The sequence below is a fragment of the Artemia franciscana genome, chromosome 16 (assembly GCF_032884065.1).
Source record: "Artemia franciscana chromosome 16, ASM3288406v1, whole genome shotgun sequence".
In the NCBI taxonomy this organism is placed as follows: domain Eukaryota; kingdom Metazoa; phylum Arthropoda; class Branchiopoda; order Anostraca; family Artemiidae; genus Artemia; species Artemia franciscana.
In genome coordinates this window covers 11,994,334-12,010,596 of record NC_088878.1, presented here as the reverse complement: position 1 = coordinate 12,010,596, position 16,263 = coordinate 11,994,334, and positions in this window count along the sequence as shown.

Sequence of the window (16,263 nt, the reverse complement as noted above, 5' to 3'; positions counted from 1 at the left end):
ATGCCCACAGCCTGCTTTGGGAGGACAAGCCAGCAAATAAAGCTGGTTAGCATATTGAAAGTTTAATATCAAATAATACTGGATTCGCAGTTACTGCCCCTCCAAATGTAAATACATATTTTAACACCGAAAGTGGTGAATTCTCAGCAATTGACCTACAATTTGTGTCAATAAATATTTTGAAAAAAATTTATATAAAGAAATTGATAATCTTGGCTCTGATGATTTTGCCGTAGTTTCCTCATTAAATGAACCATCGATAATTCTGCCACATACCCGTAAAAATATCAACACCAAAGCAAATTGGCCTAATTGGGCAAATGGGTCTAAAAATAAGCTTAATGATGAATTTTAAGTCTAACCCAAGAATCACATACCTCACTTTTAACACCTGACACACATGCTGAAGTTATGAAATCCATACTAACAAATACAGCTGTTCATGCTATCCTCAAAACAACACCAAGGAAAACAATCCCTAAACACACTCCTAAAGCATGGTAGACAAAAGAATGCACAATGAAATGAAGAACAAACACATAGTTAGGAGAATATGCCAAAAAAACATATCCTCCTACATATTTAAGTAAATTACAAGCAGATGCTAATCTCAAGAGAATTATAATAAATTCCAAATACGATTACTGGGATAATTTTGCAAATAGTCTTTCCAGAGAAATATGTGAGCCATTTAAATACAAACTTATATCTAAAATCTGTGGGAAAAAACAACCCCCGACCCACTCCAGTTTGAACTATTATATTATAATACCCATTATGACAATGATATTGAAAACACAAAATTATTTGCAATCATTTTCTCAAAAAATAACATAATATAGTAACAGTATCACCACTCAAATCTTGATTTGAAGTCAAATTTACCAGCCCCGCCCAGGATCAGAGAATATAAACTGTCCATTCGCAATACATGAACTGAACAATGCAGTACAAAATATCACGGCCAATGCTACAAGTAGTTATGATAATTCACACCCCAAATGGGTAGAGAATCTTACCCCTTTGTACAAATAGGAACTCCTATATTGTTATAACCATGCATGGGCCATATCCACATTTCCTGATGTTTGGAAAATTCCATCTCTTCTACCAATTTTAAATAAAAATTAACCTAAATATCACCCTGAGTCATACAGACCTATAATGAGTACTCCTCTGCTGGGAAAAGTAATGGAGAAGATGATTTATCATAGGCTGCTGATTTGTTGAGAAGAATAATATGATACCTCATGCTCAAACTGGCTTCGGGAAACACCACTCCTCGGCAGATGCTTTTATATTGTTAACAAATGCAATAAATGAATCCCTATCCGAAAATAATTGCTGCATTCCTATGCTTTGAAGGGTCAAATCACAATGTTAACCCCCAGAATTCTTTTAGTTAATCTTGCACATCTTAGATTACCTCCCAAGCTTGTATCCTTCTCAAAAATTTTCATAGAAAATCGAAGTTACATTGTGTGCGTAAGTTCAGCCTCCTCACTCAAAACTACAATAACCAAAAATCTTCCACAGGGTGAAGTCCTGAGCTCCATCCTCTTTTCCTTATTTATCTGGGACACGACCCTCCCACATGCCAATTTACAATATTGTGAGTTCAAGTTCAAGTTCCTTTTATTACCAATATCCATCCATTTATGAACAAAAAATATCCCAAAGGGCTCAATGGCCCGTTATTTGGGAAAAAAAAACAACAAAACAAAACATAAATAACTATTAATTACATTCACACTTAAAATATATTTAGAGTCTACTCACCAATCCTCACCCGAGTACAACCGGTCTCCGCACCACCTACTTACAAAAAATAAATAAAAAAAAAAAAAAAATATATATACATCGAGGATCCAACACTCACACCACCCAAATCTAAATAAATAAATTCAATCTAAATAATTAAATAAATAAATTAAATCTTGATAACTAAACAATATAAATAACTGATCAATATTATAATTTAAATTATTTTTTTTTGATTAAAAAATTCTTCAACCGTTTCTTGAAGGATCCTATGGTACAGGACCGTCGAATCCCAACAGGAATGGAATTCCAGGCACGTCCGACAGCAACTATCAGACCAAAGTCCGAGCGCACTGCAGGGGTGGATGGCACTAGCACATCATCCTTGTTTCTAGTTTCATAAGGACTGACATTTCGAACAATTTCAAAAAGCCCGGAAAAACTTGATGGAAGGTCTCCACGGAAATACTGAAACGCAATGAAAGAGAGGTGTAATGTATGAATATCTTTAATCTTCAGAAGTTCAACAGAAATATGGGTGATGATCTACTATTTATGGGCAACTGGCAAAACCTTTGAGATTGGACATTCAAAGTTGCAAATACCACTTTTTCAATTTGAAAAGCTTTCTCAAAATTCTGGTTTACCTAACCCACCCACCAAGTCGAAAATCATTCAGTTCCACCACAAGCGAAATAATCTTAACACAAGGCTAACACCACATAGAATAATTATCCTTGAGGAGAATCGAATCAATTACAAAGGCCTCACAGTTGACCAAAAACTTAATTTCAACCTTCACATCACAAACAAAATGAAAAAATGCTATAGAAAAATAAGAATAATAAAAGACTACTAGCCATACCTTGGGCTGTAATGAGAAAATATTACTCCAATTTTATAAATCACATATAAGACCCCATATTTATTTTGGCCTGATCGCTTATGGTACTTCTGACCCATATACAAATAATTGATAAAACACAAAGTGATATAATCCGTCTCATATTCGGTATTAAGAAACCAACAAACACAAATTTTCTACTTACAATGAGCGGACTATCAATAGTCCGGGCGCCACGTACGGAAAATATGACCCCTTCCTCACCCAAAAGGTAAACTAGGTTGAAAAGTGGATTTCCCATCAAATCGAACCCGCTTATTACGAATATGCCGGGAGCAGCGTTCGGAAATGGGTACTTAAGGTAGAATCGATGTCTAATACAATCGAATACTTTCCCTTCAGTAACAAGTGCTGTTGTCAGGTTCACTAGTTTGAAAAATCAAATCTAGCCGAAATCAATCATGCTCACAACGAAACGATTCATCCCCCCCCAAAAAAAAAGACATCAAATCGGACACGCTTTCTGGTTAAGGACAGATACATATCCAATATATTGCTTAAATAAATAAAATCAAAAACTATTCTAGTCATTATGATTCCCAAATAATGCTTGAATAAATGACCGTGCTTCACTGGCTAGCAGCATTAACGTCCTAAAAGACAAACGTTCGATTATACATCAAGAAAGTTCTCAACAAGCATCTCAAAAAAGCTTCTTAAAAGAAAGAAGGATTCAGAAGAAGTTTCATAAAGGGGGTTGAAGAATTTCGATAAAAGTAGGCTACTATCCAACTGAAAACTATATGTGAAGCTACATCATACTCGGATTTGTCACATTAAAGATGACTGGCTGAACAAGCTTCGATTATCTTAGAGATCAGTTGATTAATCGATTTTGAATTCCAGATAAGTCACGATTTCCATTTAAACACAGGAAAAATAAGATAGGAAATGGTAAGGCAGGCAAGACATACATGAGAAACTCACTTTTCTTTATTCTTCATCCGAATCTATTGAATAGTTGCCACCATATGAGCAAAGTGGAACACACTTCCCATCAAAAGAGCAAGAGCAACGTTCTGCACATCCATTTTTGCAAGAGCATGATTTGGGCACAATTTTGACTGTCGAAGGCCACTGCAGATGCGTTATAGTTATTGGAATGACCCCATCTGCATGGCTATATGTCCACCCGAAATGCAATGGGTTGTGAATATATGGCCGCGCTTCTGAGGCTTGCAGCATCAAAGATCACTGAAAGACAGCTCTTTTCACATGTTATTTGAAAGTGTTTTCTGTTGGTGGAAGGCACTTCAAACTGCTTTTCTTGTGAAATAAGTGAACTCGCGAATCATTTAAAATGGAAAACTATTCATATCGCTTACCGTAGGCATCAATAACAATTTTTCTAAAAATGTTTGCTAGGTCATCCAGAAACTCTGTTAAACACTGGGGCGCACTAATCACCTTCACTATTAACTTTTCCTGCTCGTCTAGGACACCGGCTTTCAGAGCCGCAGTAAAGAAAGTCTTTTTGCCTTTTGAATAGAAGAAGCTCACAGTGTCACAGCCGGTAAAACAGTGAAGAAAGGTAATAGTGTTTGTGACGGCGACCGGGATCTTTTTCACTACATTGTGGATCGGGAATGTTTTATCTCTAAACTTGAGGTACAGTTCAGGATTGGATGTGGTGCACTTAAAAGTCATAATCTTGAAATGCTGAATAAGCATGGCCAAAATATCTGTGTTGTTGGCTTTCACTATCACCTGCTAATAACCCCTGCGAAAACAATAAGCCACATGTAATACCAGCCTCCTATCAGCTTCCTCATGTGTGCTCGCTAGGCTCTCAGTAAGTTCAGAGCAAACATCAAATGGTAGACCTTTTACATAGACTTCATGTCTATCACTAAACCCACCAGCAAGCCCCAGCGGAAAGGGTGTGTTTTCTACCTGTTTTTTCTTTCCAAATTTCAAATATAACCTCAGCAATTGTCGCCTTCTTCAATGACTGTGTCAGCATAAGCTCCCAGTTTTCCAAGGTCACAGATCGAGAGGTTACGAATGTTCTGATAGTGCCCTCGCCCCTTCTACTATGACAGCCGCTGCTGTTTTTTAGGATAATAGGACATCCCTCTGGGTTCTTTATCAAATGCAGGCCATCGTATCTGTCTGATATGATGTGCAGTTTAATCAAATCTGTCAATTCTTTAGTTATGTTTCGCAACATTCTACATGCAAAATTCTCGAAGGTTTCGGTTTTCGACGAAATTATTCCTTATGAACGCCATAGAGTCTAGCAAGACTGCCTGCTTTGCCTCAGGTCTTCGAGTGACGTTCATAGGCCAAGAATCAATTGCACTAGGTATTCGTATTGAACCTATAAGTGCAGCTTTGGAACCCGTTCGGAACCAAATCTAGCACCAGTGCCTGTTCTTTCAAATAAAGCAGATGATACTGAAAGGAGTCCATTGGGCATCAATCTACGCAGTACTGACAAAGACGTAGCGGGAGTGCTACCACAAGCAAGTGGTATCTTTTTAGTCACTTCTAGTTCCTCTTGGATGCAGCTGAATGCTTTCTTCTTCTGCTCTTTACCCTTCTTCAAACTATTAGCCATAGTCGCCACCTTAATTTTCGAAAAGGGGTTTGGTTGCCAAGCGACAAATGCTTCAACGGCTCTTAGGCCGTTTTCTTCAGCAACCAAAAGACTATCTCGGATTGAATTTTTAGCAACCTCACTAGTCATGATATTCACAAGTTATATTTCAACTAGTGACATAGTCTTCAACAGAAAATTTTCTTTTGAAAGTCCGCCTTCTTGGATCCATCATACTCGCTGTTTCCGTTTATTCCAGCTAGTTTACACAGTGAGGCTGATACATTTGCGCAAAATGAAAAGGTAGATATCTACTTGGCGACCGCAGTGCCATTCAGAGTTAGTCCTTTGATGCCGCCTTTTTGTTTTGCCTCAAGGTTCAGACTTGATTCCAAGGCATGGTCTGGAGAAACTGCGTTGTCTGAACCAACAGATCTTTCCACTATAATGTGGCCCTGCAATAACTGCTCGCGAAGTTGTTCGGGTACACGCTCCATGTCTTGCAAATACATTGTGAGATAAATTGTGTACATTGCTTTCAAATGCAAGTCCCAGTTCCCACAGCGGTCAGCCAAAAGACATTGGAGCATAATTAAGACCATTCGAATATACTGTAACCAAAGCTTCGAAATTGGGTAAGTCTTGATTGAATTGTCAAACTCAGCAATGGGAGACATAAGTGAATTTAGATGGGTAGAAAGCTCAACTTGAATAAGTCTTCCATCAGTTGCAGAAGCTATTATTCCTGCTATTTCGTCAAATACAGATGAACCTGTGCAGCTAGAGATACAATAGGACTCAAACGAGTTCCAGTGCAGCCCTGAAAGAGCTTCCAAGACGATCAAATGTGCCCTCACACAACGATAGAAGGGCTTACCCACCATTGCTTTCTTAGCCGTACCGGGAAGTAAGATTGAGGCCTCACTAAGTAGCTCTTCCAGTCCTGAACTTTGTATTAAGTATCCAATCACACCAAGAAAGTTCATGCAGATATGTAAGCCTCCTAGTCTTGCGTCAATATTATTGTACTTCTGAGGACATCTTTCCTTCAGTGATACAATTATTTCATAAACGGCCAAATCACAGGTTGATCACAGTATATGGCTGGTGAAGAGATGCAGCTGTTAGTTGCAACATGTCTAGGGCGTGAGCTACTACATGTGGGTTTGATGGTGCACTGGATATTACAGGTAAGTAGGCAATTTTCGAAATTGGTATACAGTCACTGATTCCTGGGTCACAAAACTTCTTTAGACTTGGAACACAAATGTTCTCCGGAAGGGAAACATTCACTAATGTGCTAGGCACATATCTGTACATCATCCACACAAGAAAATCAGTAAAAAGAGAAACATTTCCGTCCCCCCGGATGCCACTCAGCTGAAAATCAGTCGGTTGTAGCTGCTTCAATCGCTTCAGATAAAATCTGGGAAAATCTCCGCTCGTCAAATTTGAGGTAGTCAAAGATCGGCTTCTAGCTCGGAAATTCAAGGAAGAAGTGTTTGCATCCATGCGGGCAGATCCTGATGGCTGGATCGCAATCATAGTTGTTACATGGGAAGATCTTCCATCATCAGTTTGTCCCTGGAAGAAGCAAAGCATGAGTACTAGCAAATTCAACAGATCTGCTTTCAGTGAGATATAGACTTGTAGACTTTCCCCTGTGAATTACTTGTGATCCGTCTAGGACCAGAATGGTTCAATTTCACAACACTATAACAAATGCTCAAAGAGCGCAAAAAAATATTTAGTTTATGTTATAGGTTTATTAGTGGCAAAAATTTACACCTAAATACGATAAACCCGGCAAAGAGGAGAGTTTGAAGAAACCGGGTTTTTAAGAACTAAATATTGAGCAAAAGAAAAACAAAATTAAACTGGAAAATGGATTTTTTTAAAATATCATTGAAAAAAATCAGCTATTCCCATAAAAAAACCTAAATAATATGCAATTTTTCGATTCCAGCAATTTTTTCTTTAGAAGAGATCTATTATTTAAAATTTTAGATTTATGGTTTAATTGAAATTTATTTGCTATCAAAGCAATTTGAAATCTTAAAAAAAATCGGAGCCGACAAAGAGGCAAAAAGATTATTTAAATCATAAAAATAAGTCACCGGGGATTGCATATCATAATGCCAAAGCGATAACTGCAAAGTTGCCTGAAGTTTATCATGTTTAGAAATAAAAAAAAAATGTCCCTGTTTCTGAAAGATTTTGAAGCCGTGTAGGATGACGGAGAAAAGTACCCAGCATTCGTATAGCTTTATTTTGTATTATCTTGAGAGGTTTAACATGATTAGAAAATATATTTCAATACATAACAGCACAATATCTCTAAAAAACCTTAAACTCTGTCTTGGAGATGTATGGAACTAGCAATTACGAGAAAACCAAAGTTGTAAATGCAATCTATGATTGCATTTATCATTGAATTGACAAATAATACATATACAAAAGTCTATGTGCTTAGTTGTTTTCGGGCTGTAGATGCTTGGTAGGTTGTTTATAGCGAGTCGCTTCATCTCTTTCTCCTAAAAAGTTAAAAAAAATTAACAGTGACTACAGGAAAATGACCTAAAATAAAAAATAAAAAAAGGTGCCTGTTTTTCGATGGTTATCCAGTATAATTATGTTTCAAAAGAAATACATACATAAAACTAGGTGCATTTTTTGAGGATTCTTAAGTCATCCAGTCAACCGATCTATTTGCAGTACAAGCCACATTTCAGCATTCCATCCAGTTCACCCGTGAAAAGAAAAACTGCTTATTTCTGAATTTTTCAGTGTGGAATTGAAATTTTGAAGAATATTTAACTTTTAAAGATAGAAGAATGACCTATCCAGGAGCCATGGACGTCTTTACTGATGCTTCAAAAAGTGACAAGGTTGGAGGTGTGTTTTGGATACCAATGTGGAATGTCAAAGAACTTTACCGTCTCCATGAAAAAATGTTAATTTTGACACTGAAGTGTTTGCTCTACGACAAGCAGTATCATTTCTATATTAAAAATGAAAACGCGGCGATAAAGTTAGAATATGTACAGACTCTAAAAGTGCTGTTTAAAAGAATTCAGTGATGGAGCGAATCAATCAAGAGAAGTGATTTCATGCTTTGTAGCCATGCAGCAACTGCTTTCTAAAGGAATAGAGCTATCGCTTCATTGGATACCGGGTCACAGGAAAATCGAGGGTAATGAATAAGCTGATTTAGCAGCAAAAATGGCCGCCAGTGCAGACATGCAAATAATGCAAACAACGACACCAACAATAGTATTCCAGATAGAAGAAATAATGCAGTAGATAAAACAGTTTAGCTTTGAAGAAAATAGAAATCTCTCTAGAGATCTTTTGATTACAAAGAAGACCAGTAGGAAATTTGAAAATAAGTTATATGAAAGTTTATCAAGAGAAGATGGACAAATCAAATTTTGACTTAGGTCACAACATGCAGCTACAGGATCATATCTTTCTCATTTCTAGGGAGAAGATCCGAATTGCATCTATTGTGGTCACCTTAGCACACTGTTTGTGGACCTTAGCACACTTCATCATTCATTGTGTCCGCACAGAATGTTACAGGACAGACATTAGAAGGTTTATGAGAGAGCATCGAATAAAACTATGTGAAGAATTACTCGGAGGAGCATTAGCTGAAGAACAATCGGTTGAAAGTATAAATTTAGTTTGTGAATTTTGGAGATTGATTGGTAGAAAAAGGACGTTGTAAACTTTTCGCAGCGAATTGTGAAATTCCAATTATGGAAGTGTATGGACCCTGAGATGTTAAAACACAGAAGGGGTCTTTTGGCGATTCACTTCACTTCACTTTATTGATAGAAATTAAGGGCACACTCACCATACAATGATTACTCAATAAAATATCATTAGTCAGCAAAATCCCATGAGCTCTGGGGTCATCCTTTACTTGTATCATCCATCTAAAAGGCCTTCTTTATTGGAACCAGAATGCTCTATAGCTTTTATTGACATAAATCAAGGTCTCTCTGAGCATAGAATAGTTACCAAACCAAATTAAATACTGACTTTTTGAAATTTAAAAATTAAGTCTCATGCTAATTACTGCTTCTTGGACAACAAATTGGGTTGTCAGGATTAAAGTCTGAACTAGTCACAGTTTAATCTGATCTTGTGCTAAGCTTTGCTAAAGTATACCTTGTACTTAAACGAAAGCAATTTCAAATGAAAGTGTTCACAAAGAAATTATTATGATTTCAATTTTCATGCTCAGAATCAAGAGTAGGTCGGTTGGACGGAGATGTCCCCTTGGTTCATTACGTCTCAATAAGAACTTAAGTAATGTTTCTTTAACATTTAGTTACTTTAGAATAAAGCTATATTTTACAGGAAAAATACATAGAAAAAAAGAATCTAAAAAGAGCGCCTTCAGTTTATCCATAGTTACCAAAAATAAACTTATTGCAAAAATGAATTATATAAATAAAAGTATTTCTTTCAGATTTAGTTTGCTTTTAATAATGTTATATTTACCAAGCTGAGTGGCTTCTGAGCATTTCTCAGAAATACAGCCCAAAAAGTCAGAGTAGGTGATACCCTCAGAGTAGTCAGAGTAATGTGACCAGTAAAGTAATTCAGGGGAGTGTCCTTGGAACACTTCTCTTCATGCTTTTCATCAACAGTACAGGCATCGCAACCACAGCCAAAAAATATACGCAGACAATACCATGCTGTACAGATTGGTATTGTTTACATTTACATAGAAATGTAAATTTTCATTTCTATGCAAATGTAGACAATACTAATCTGTACAGCTTGGTATTGAAGCTTCACCTGGTAGGCGAGCAAAAATACAGCCTTGGTCCGACCAAACGTTCTTTGCTCCGAGCTTATCTCTGGCACTGTCCAGGATATTCTTGCGCTGCTACGTGAGATATTCATTCACAAATACACCAGATTTCGGTAGCTTAGACTTCGCTTTCAAGACAGTATGCGCAACATCTTTGTTAGAAAATTTAACAATCACAGGGGCAACTCGACTTTCATCACTAATCTAAGCTGTAGGGTTAGGTAAACGAAAACGTTGCATAGAAAGAATTTAGTGTCTCATAAGAGCACTCAAGCCCATCTTGTCCTTTATAATATTGTGCATTGTTACTTCAAGGTCAACACCAGGGGCCTGTTTGACCCCTGCAAATACACGGGAATCAAGCTGAGCTTCTTGTTGATACTCGTCAAGTCTATATTTCATTTTTGCAATACGATTTTCCAGCGACTCTATTTGAGCTCTTAACCCCTTAAGTACTTTGCCAATCTTATAAAATTTTCTATTGTATTCGACTGATAATCCATCATAAACTTGGGATATTATCTGTTCAGCAGTACCTGGGTTGATACTATTTTTTGTGTTGACCAATTTCCCGATGTCCTTGAGCATATTTTGCTTTGTTTGTGCTAACTCCTGTTCCGTAGAAACTAACTTTTCAACAAGAACAGCTACCGATGATTTTTCAGAATTTGAGCCAGTTTGAGCGGAGGGAGCTTTTTTAAATACTGTAAGCAGATATCCGGGAAAATCTCCAGCTCCTGAAATGTCTTGTTAACGCTCCGTTCTGCTTTATGTCATATTTCTTTAGACTTTTCCGCATAGAGAACTAAATTTACTTCTAAGATTGTCTGAAGATCATGGGATCCATAACAGAAAACTAGAAATTTTGATGGTTTTTCTGATTGGGTGTTAACGTCTACAATTCTTACTGGCCAAAGCGGGTAATTTCTGAATTTTGCCAACGCGAAGTCCCCTTTCTTAAATTTGCTCATTTCAAACTTCAAAACTGGCTAACTTAACTTAAAAAAATAAGAAGTCAAACATCAAATTTCAGACCTGCTAGAAATTTCTACCGTACTCTTATATCCAAAGCTGCTATCCAGTAAACCACAAAATAGTCAATAACAATGTGTTATAACACTGTAATAAACAGCAATCCAGTTCAAATACGTTAATTAAATATAACCAGAAACTGGTTTTTCACATAGGTAACTCTCCAAGTACGCAGAGAGTTGTTCACTGAATGAATGCTACTGAAATACTGAAATACTGAGATACTTCGCGATATATATTCAGAACAATCTCCACTCCGAACTTTTTTTTTCTTTAAAATCTCGTACTGGGAAAGTAGTGGTAATTTCTCTTGAGAGATATTTCATGTTAGGACAGTGCTCGCGCCTCTAGTGCGTCATAGAAGGCTCAAATGTCATAATGTGTTTTCTAACGAGCATTCTGTGTGCTTCTCCATAAATCTTTGCATTCTCTCTCGTAATCATTCTTCGTTTGTCCACCATTCCACTGAGTTTGAGAGGATCTTCTTCGTACTTGCAAATAACATGCTGAATGATCTTGTCGGATTTCGGATAATCCGAAATTCGTTCGTGCGAAATTTCAGCAAAGGATTGCCAAAAACGTTTGTTTGCAGACTTGCTTCAGTTCAGAATCAACTGGGAAGTAAAACATTGTAGATCTCTTTCTGATAGAAGAATTTTCTCGCCTTCGCTATGGCTTGCTGGCTGTAATGTATGGCTAAGCCAATTGAGTTTCTCCTCAAATCCCAACGACCAAAAAGATTGATTTAGCCTTTCTCGTAGCTCCTGGGTAACAAGTGAGCACTGAAGCTTACATTTCCCCAAATAACACCCAGAGAGAATGGGTTTTTCTTTGATCAAAGACACTTCTTCGTCAATCTCAATAACTGGTTTTGCAGCTAGCTGAATACGCGAACTTGTTGAAAGAGCTTGTGGACTAAGCTCATTTTGACTGATAAGTGACCTGGGCTATTCAGCTTCAGTGTCAGGTAGTCCCTCTGCTAATGGCAGGACATCCTTAGTAGCATCAGCTGATAGGACTTGGATAGAAGACAAAGTAGAAGCATTGTTCATCGAGAGAACCTGATCTTCTTGGATGTCACTTCATAACGCTGCTGACACTGTAAGACTAAGGCTGTCTAAATCGTCTCGCAAAGCATGATTGAGAAGGGGTGCAAAGCTCATATTATTCGTTTCAGCATGAATATCTGTTAGTCCGGATATTTCTATGTCTAATACTTCTCCGTTGGATGCCTGAAGCTCCGGATCCATGCGAACATCAAAGGTTTCTTGAAGTATCAGCTGCTGCTCATACTCCAAGTTCATCTCAGTTATCCAAACGAAAATGTCTGTTTCAGTTAATCGAGATTTGTTCGTGTCACTAATCTCTTTGTCGTGCAAAATTTCAGCTTCTTAATGCTCTACAACGATCCCAGTATCGTTTATATCTTGAATTGTTGACTGGTTGAAACTGGATACTTCCAGAATTTCAATCTTATCCCTAAAAGAAAAAAAAGATAGTTCCAACTCTGGAAATTGCTACCGACCAATTGCTATTTCTAGCATTTTTGCTTACCAATCACTTCCAATTTTGCTTGCCAAATACTTCCTAACACTCAACAGCTCGAGTGTAACATTTCTCAGTCGCCTTTATTCCAAGGCAACCGTCTGCCTACTCGTTGACATCCCTGCTAAACTCTTTCCAGTCCACTGACTGGCATGGAAACAAAATATACAAAGTATTTTGCCTATCTTCCAAACCAATTGGCTTCTTGTAAAAACGAATAAGGCATACGCATTAAGAACAACATAATATTTCAGTAAAAAGGACCCTCAACCCTTGATTACCCCTTGTCTTACAGTACAAGAGAATTAAACCAAGCGGAAATAGTAAAGCCAATAAATCCAACAGCACTGCAAAAGTCAGACAACTAGACTTGAGTGAACTAAGTGTTAATCGAGCAATCTTAAAGTTTAACTGAAAAGCAAGCTATTTTTGCATCATTCAACTGAATATACTTCATTCGATAGATAGATAGATAAGTGTATTCCGAAAGCCCATGGGCCATATACACACAAAAGTATAAATAAATGACAAACAAGCAAGGAAATCAAACAACAGTACAAATTAAAAACAAGCACTTGTATATTAATGAATGAATGACTCTATTTAAAGCCATTTTTTCATGCCGTATACATACATATACAACAAGAAACAAACTAAATCATGTAACACTCGACTTTCAAATAATAAGACCATGCTGATGGATTATGCTGATTGCGTTAAGGGATTTTTTTCACTTTTTGCTCTAATTCAGAATATCTTCAGTCGCCGTCACAGCGCAAAATTCTACTATTACGAGGGAAATTGGAATCTCAGTGCAAACGGTTCTTTTCTGTGGTCAGTTTTCTTTAAGAAGTTGGCACATTGTGTGAACGGTTTTTTTTTGCGAATTGTTTTTGTGAACTGTTAAATAGTTGCTTTTGGTGATACAACATTGACAAAAGCTGCTTTTGTATAGATAGAAATAGATAAATAGAGATTTGTGCAGATAGAGCTTTCACAAACCACAGTGAAATTCCACTATTCTAGAATTATTCATGAATAGCTGAAAAAAACAACAACAAAGTAATGCATTTGCATCGGGTCTTCAAGCATCTTTAAGTAAATAATTCATGGATACCTAAATTTCCAATCACTTTCCTTTTCAGTTAAACTTTAACAAAGACAAATCAGTTTTCTCCTTACCTTTTGAAGGCTATGTCACGAGCCATTTGAACGATGGTCCGAGCTGTTTGAGACATGTTCCTTCACAAAGCTTTGGATGAGCTAAGACAAGTTCACTAAACCTAAACAGTACTGACTTAGCTCTACAATTGAAACAGACGAACGGTGCTATAGTACCCGACTGAGAGAGACGTATATCAACCAACGTTTATAATACGATCATTTGAAACAGACGGTGCATTTTCATGGTAAAAGACAAAGACGTATATCCATCCACTTGACAAAAGAATCAACTTTGGTTGGGTTGAGGATATATGTCTTTTTCAAACAGAAAAGTTGGTAAAAGCAAGAAAATTTGTGGATATACTTCTGTTCACAAAAAATCAACTTCTAAACCGTTTAACTTCGACAAACATAGATGGCACCAATGGAAAGAACGCGAAAATTTACCATAGAAAGTACTAGTATCTCAATTTGTTCCAAAATGGCGTTTACTTCTGTTTCACAAAAAAACGGCTGAGTTAAACGCCATATTCATGGAATTAGAGTACTTCAAGAATAATGAATTTATGATTGTAGATTTGCAAAATATTATAGTTTATTCTCACTATTTATCAAGCCTACAGCTGCTTTCTTTGCCTTCTCAGTATAAGATGGATATTTACACATTTCATTGTCTTAGCATTATTGAAAATCTTTCATCAAGAGGAATAAACACTTGTCTCCAGTGTGTTCAAAGCCACTCAGGTATTTGGTAACCACAAGGCGGATGGAATTGCAGAAAATGCTTTAAATTTTGACCAGCCAAGTGGGAGACCAATCCCGATTAGAAATATTTACCACTGGAGATTATCAGAGGTGCTGTTAAATAAGAATAATACAATCTCAGCACCTTTTCCCGATAAGCACATTTCTAAGATTTAACATAGAATTTGTTCTGACTCAAATGGAATTTTCAGGCGTTTTCATATCAGTTCCCTCAATCCCTATCTTAATTGGTTTATTAGCAGGGCTGCTAATTTTTTTATTTTAGGGAGCGTGTCACATTTTTTCCAAAAATGTGGTTTTTTTTTGTCATCTCAGATTCCATAATGTGTCACAAAATGTGTCATATTTTTTGCTACAAGTGGTATTATATTTAATTGTCAAATCTTTATTTAGAGTTTAGAATATATAATCTTTATAAAATCAGTTCAAGAATGAGTAAACTTAACCTTAAACTATTATCTTGGGATCGACACGTTTTTATGATATCATGAAAGTAATAGGAACATTCGATTAGATTAATGTTAAACACTAAGAATTTGTGTCTGGGCGGCCAACGAGGCAAGTTTACATTTATAAAAGTTTTAGGGACAATCAATTCCGACAGTAAATTAACGACTTTTCGCATGACATCGTAATCGTAATCGGCTATGCTTTAGTTGACACCTTCAAAAATGGTAAAATACAAGACCACAGTAGGTGCGTTTGAGCTTTTTAGTTTGCGAGCATAAAACTTGTCCGAGACCTGGATTCAATCGACAAGAAATTCGTAAGAATGAAGTATAACGCCTGAACACGCTTGTTTTTGTTTTAACATGCTTTGTGCCTACTTTTCTTCTCTTGTACAGTATGTCACTTTGACTCGGCAATCGGAACTTAGTTCCCAGAAAAAACAGTTATAACTATCTGTCTATCAACTTGTCTGTGGTTCATTGTGCCCTTATTGATCCTTAGCTTGAACCAACAATACTACTAAGCCGTCTTCCTGTCTTAATGCTTACAATCGTACTTCTAATGGACCTAGAGGCCGAGGAAAAATGTAAGCCAAAATCAATCGCATATTTGTACTATAAATTATAGATGAATATCAGATATATAAGCACTGAACAACTTGGTAACCTCTCACATACAAACCCCTCTCCCCAGAACTTCAAGTATATTCTACCCTGGCTATATCTAGGGCTTATTGGTCTCTTCTTCTTTCTCCTTGTACCAGGTCATAAAATTTTTCCGCATATTGGAAGGAATTTCCCAGTCGTGTATGGAACCTGAGGTACGAGAGACCAGCTGCTTTGCAGCTGGGAGTCTATCGTGTCGAGAAGCAAACTGTTCCTGAGTTTCGTTTTTATATTTGATAGAACTGAAAATTGACATTTTGCAGCTGCACTGGAATGCGGAAGAGCACACAGATTTAGCATGAAAAGGGACAGCTCTTCAAACTGTGGCTTGCCTTGAGCATCTTTCGCATTCAATAATGTCTTCCAAAAGATCGAAGGACACATTTCAGTTCCCAGGGTTCTGATAATATCATCCCTGCGCTCACTCATCAACATCCACTGAGTCTCTATTAAATTCCTTGGCCTTTCCACTTCACCTTCATGTTTCCCAAGTAAGCTGCTGAACCGACCAGTCAGTCCCATTAGAGTGTCAACTTTTCCGCTCAAAGCAGTCACTGGGTCTAAACAAGGCAGAGCTTTTAAAGTGGGATCAGAATGATCAATTAATTTC